A 5,609-nucleotide genomic window follows, 5' to 3' on the forward strand; every position below is an offset into this window, starting at 1 on the left:
TCATATCTGTAGACTTTGAGATTCTGTATTTTAAATTAGTAATTTAGGATATTTTCTTTCAAAAAGTGGTATGATGTCATATCTCAGTCTGCAAATATAGATGTCAGATTCAATTTCTTCTAACACATTAGCTCTTTCAAACCTTTAGGTAGCTTTTATTAAATCATTGCTGCAGAGTTCCAAATGATATTCCAGTCATTGGATTAGAAACAGAAGTTTGTGATGATTATCGGTTGACAACTTATTCTAAGAGACTTTCTAGTAAAGTTTTACAGACTGCTATACACACATACCTACATACCTATACACACACACACATACACACTCACAGGTATATAAACTCATTCAGAATTACCTTGCATACCTTCACAATGGTAAGTTCTAGTCCTGGTTTCTTGGGTGAATAAAAATTAATGTGAAGATATATGTATTAACTCTGGGTATATAGAAAGCATTCAAATATTTCATATTGCCCTTTTATAAAGTGGCATACAGTTTACATAAAATCTATTTGTTAGGCTTTTTAAAGATGCAAAGAAAAGATATACTTCATTTACCTTTGACAATGGATGTTTCATACAAGGACATACTGGGATGTAGGTAGCCCAGGACATTATCTTCTGAGTCATAGAGTTACTCCAGTACTTCCAAGACTGAGAAGTATATCAGGTATCATGGAAAATTCTCTTAGTTCACAAGGCATCTGACTTTCCAAGAGGCAGACCGTGTGATTAGGTTCATATATCACCATTCAAAATGAGTGCTGAAATTGGTTATGATTTTATGCCACACTAACTCACAGGAGGTCAACCTCCTTTGTGTCCAGTCTTTTTTAGAGGTCCAAACATTTGTAGTGCAGGATAAACAAAGCTGGTTTCACTCAAATCTAGCACAAGCCACAGCAACTCAGGGCAGTTTCCCTAAGAAGGACATTGTAAGTATAGAGGGTATTTAACATTTCACAGACTCTTGGCTGAAACAGAAGACACACTGAAAGATTATTTGAAATTTCCTTTCATGTTTAAACTAAATGTATCTTGACCCTTAAAAACTACATGGACCCTTGATACAACTCTTTCAGAAATTCATTTAGATTATATTCTATGACAACTTTGTGGCATGAAAATCTTTGAAGATCTGAAGTTAGTATATATTCTCTTCATTAATCAATTGCCGTGTCTTGCATTACAGGCACATAATTCCATCCTGATAATAGTAACATAGATTTCGCTAACACTTCATTAGGTTCATTAGGCCACTTTAAACAAGATCTAATTTCATAAGTCATAAATAATCTTTTGAAACCTTAAAATTTAACCGAGAAAATCCTAAGTTTTATTTAATACATTCTGTAAGCATGTATTTATTCCTTTCAAACTCAAGTACTGATTTTGTTTGGAGAAGGAGCTTAACACAATGGAGTAAGACTTAAATCAGGGGGTCTGGGACTAGTTCTGGGTAAGACTTTTTAACCATGGAATGTTGGGCAAGTCATTTAATCTCTTAAGCTTTCAGTTTCTTATTCTATAAAATGTAAAAGATACACCACTATGCTCCCTCCTATTTTCTTTTTATATACTTTTGCCTTTATTAATAAGCAAAAATAATCATTTTTGGTTTTAGGATTTAATGTCTCCTTTTTCTTCAGCTTAACCCTAATTACAAAGGGTACTAGTTACACTTGCAAAATAAGCTCAATTTTATGTCCTATAAATATTTGTCTTGTGATGACTCTAACATTTCATATGGAATTTCTGGCATTGTGTAAATGTGATTTAGCAGTTGCTTCATGGGGAGCCCAATGAGCACCTGACTAGAGTGGGAAGTTGGGAAGCGGGGAGAGTTGGACTTAGCACTCTCCAGATTGTGAAAGGCCTTGAATGACAGATTTAGGAATTTGGAGTGCATTTTATAGGGCAGCAGGAAGTCATTTTATAATGGAATGACAGTGAAAATTGTGTTTTAGAAAGCTAATCTGACAGACTTGTAAGGACTAGAGGTGGTAGAGAGGAATGAAACTGACATACCAGCTTGGAGTCTTCTGAAATTTTCAAAATATAAGATAATGGGGGTATAATCTACAGTGTTGGCAGCGGAAAAAGAAAAACTGAGAAGGAATCAAGATACCCTGGGAAAGAAAGCACAACAGGACATGTGCCTGATAGATATGATGGATAAAGTAGAGAGGAACTCAAGATGTCGGCAAGATTTCAAGTTGAAGAGACTGGAAGAAGGTCATCAACTGAAATAGAGAAGTTTGGAAGTGTTGCTACCAGATGGAAGATTTTGAGCATAGTTTTAGGCAGTTTGCATGTCAAGTGATGGTAGAGAATGCTCAGTGGAATGGTAGGTGGCAGTGTCTTCTAATTAGGGAAGTAACTGAAGACACCATTCTGTCTATGAGGATAGACAAAATGGTAAAACAACTGAGTAGGTGATTATCTGATTTACCAAAAAAGTTGTAGATGAAAGTTTTCTCTGAATCATTTTGAGATAACATTTTTAAGATAACATGTTTATTACCATAGGATCATATATCTGGATACTCAGCGTTTTGTTCTAGGCTTGGAAAAATTGAAGCGAGCGATCAGTAAAATCCTTGGTATTTCTTTTGTACAATAATTGCTTTTGAAAAATGAGAAAGATATATACCTGTTTGTAAAGAATTACTGATGAGGCATTTGAGGGACTCTGACTCATTTTTATTTTATTTTTATTTATTTATTTATTTATTTATTTGGACAGATCCTGCCTCAGGTTTATTTGTACAAATAGCACAGGAGGACACCAGCCCCATGTAGACAGCAGCCCAGGGGTTACACCAGTCCTTCCGTCCTCACATTGGCAGATAAAGCTCTCTACTCTGGAGCCTTTGTGGGGGCCTGGGCAACCTTGGGAGCCTGAGCTGGAGCTGGAGCTGCAGCGGCATCTGCAGCCTTGGCCTTGGTTTGAGCCTTGGCCTGGGACTTTGGCCAGCAGAGCCTGAGACCCTTGGCAATGCGGGCATGAGCACATTCCCAAGCTTGGGGTGAGCAATGTAGGCAAGTTGACTGAGCCTGTGGCTGCCTTTCGCTGGGATCTTGGGCTTGACCTCCTTGGGCTTTACGAGCACTTTGATAGCCTCAGCACGTGCACTTATGGCCTTGGCATTGTTGGCCTGCATCTTCTTCAGGCCCTTCTTGTTGTGTTTCTTGGCAAACTGCATGTTCCTCAGGAACTTGGGGTCTACCCCCTTAAAAGATTCATATCGTTGTGATCGGCGTTTCTTGATGCCTTTTCTGTGCCATTTTCGGGACTAGTTGTATGTGGTGTGGTTCTTGGACTTGGCCATGTATGCACCAGGGCCTGCAGCTCTGACTCATTTCTAAATGGTTTGTATAACAAAATACAGAATTCACCAGTGGGTGAGGTGCCTTAAAGGATAGGATTAAAATTCAAAAGCCTATGTACATTTTAAATATTTGTGGACAAGGACATGATTGAATTATATATTGATAATTTACTCAGGTAAAAACTCCAGAAAGCCATATGTTAAAGAGAAAATAAAACCAGAATTGTAAGGGGAAAATGTGTTTGCATTTAAAGGAAAATGAAGTTAATATGTCAATCATGTGGTATTGTCATTAAAATATGTGTGACACACAAATAGGAATTAAGCACATAGGAAAACCCAAGATAAGTGTACTCTGGTGAGACACATAGTTCAAATATTTAATGAAAATCACTTGGTTAACTTAAAGGAATTATATAGAATTTGTCAAAGATCCAGAGAATGGCAACTAAAATGACCAAATTATTTTAGATAGACCATGTAAGAAAGGGGTGAAGAAAAATTACTTAATCCATAAGAGAAAAGGCTAACGACAAACTGTAATGTCCCTCCTCCTGAATTTAGGAGGTATATTTTGTCCCAGACAATATAAGAGAGAAGAACCATCTTTTTCTTTCTTCTTATTTTTTTAAAATACAGAATCTAAGGAATTGCCTCAATTGCTGCTGCAGGTTTTGTGAAGTCAAGGTCTATTGTTACACATTGGCTACTAAATGAAATGGCAGATAGGTTGTATGTAACCAATTAGTGAAAGATCAAATAACATGAAATGGCAATTAAAATATACTGGGGGGAAGGATGAAGAAAGCTTCTCAAAATATGATTTGGCTACAGTTAGAGCAATCTCTTGTTTGCTGATCATGATAGGTATTCTTCGTAGGCCTGTTTGCTATCTTGCCAATAAGGGGCTAGCACTATTTAAGTGGAAAATATAAGAAGTACCTTTAGAAATCTTTAATTCCTCTGGGGAAAGAAGTGTAGTGCAGTATTCTCACGATTAAGAAGGCAAGTCAACACTAAAAGAAGTGTAGCTGAATTATGAGTTTTACAGATGGTATAAACAGAGAGTCACTAGAATGTAACTTGAATCAGGGATGACAAATCAATATCATTTCCCTTTTCAATCCTGGTCCATTGGAAGTGACTTCCAAGGGCTCTTTGTTGAGAATGATACTGAGGCAGTATTTGCACTCAGTAGGAAAGAGTTAATGATTGATTTACAATGACTTCCCAGGAAGCCTCTAGTGACCTTTACCTTGCTAAATCCAGTGGTCATTTCTTAGTCCTTATCCTACTTCATCTGTTAGCAGCAGTTACCACAGTTCATCACTCCCACTTCCTTCACTTTCTTCATTTGGCTGCTGGTTCCTCTTGCCAAGCTAGCCACTGTTCTCAGTCTCATTTGCTAATTCCTCTCACCTTCCCTCCCTCTTAGAGTTACAGTGCTCCAAGACTCAGTTGCTCTATCACTTCTCTATCTAAACTTGCCCCCAAGAGCAGCACAGTCTAATAGAAAAATAATGTGAGCCACAAATGCAAACTACATATGTAATTTGAAATTTTCTAACTACATTAAAAAAAGTAAAAGAAACTGATAAAATTCATATATATTTAACCCAATACACTCCAAATATTAACATTTCAACATATAATCAATATAAATATATTACTTATAAATTGACATATTAATGGGCTATTAAATTATTTCTTTTTCTTTCAGGAAGTATTTTATTGTTGTGCCAAGTTTAAGAATTTTCACTGACAGAAAATCAACACTTTTAGAAAATCTCCCATATAACTCTGCTCAGCTTTTGAATCTGGTTTTGTAGCCCTATTTCTCTTCAATATAGGCAATCATTCTACCCATGATCAATGGATCAGTCTTAACCTTCAATTTCAATATTTGGCTTTGACTAAGGAAGCTCTTTAGGACCAGTTTTAATTTAGAAAGAGTGGCTTTGTTTAAAGAAAATACACTAGAAACTATGTAAGGTAATTCTCCATGGTGGACACATCATTAACATTAATGAGATATTTTAAATTATTTTGTTTTAAATACTAAGTCTTCGAAATCCATTGTGTTACCCTTACAGCATATTTTAGTTCAGACTAGCCATATTTCATATGTTCAATAGCCCCATGTGGCTTATGGCTGCTGTATTGGACAGCATAGTCCTAGATGATCTCATCCAAGCCCTTAACTTAAAATGCTACCTATATGCTGATTATTCTTAAATTTATATTTCTTACTTGGACCTCTTTTCTGAACTCCAGACTC

The 5,609-nt window shown here is 36.3% G+C and overlaps 1 pseudogene; it reads right to left on the reverse strand.

Annotated features, from left to right (window-relative positions):
* Positions 1-2,753: 2,753 nt before the first annotated feature.
* LOC130852465 (60S ribosomal protein L29-like) lies at positions 2,754-3,331 on the reverse strand (annotated as a pseudogene).
* Positions 3,332-5,609: the final 2,278 nt, after the last annotated feature.

The sequence above is a fragment of the Hippopotamus amphibius genome, chromosome 4 (genome assembly GCF_030028045.1).
Source record: "Hippopotamus amphibius kiboko isolate mHipAmp2 chromosome 4, mHipAmp2.hap2, whole genome shotgun sequence".
Lineage (NCBI taxonomy): Eukaryota > Metazoa > Chordata > Mammalia > Artiodactyla > Hippopotamidae > Hippopotamus > Hippopotamus amphibius.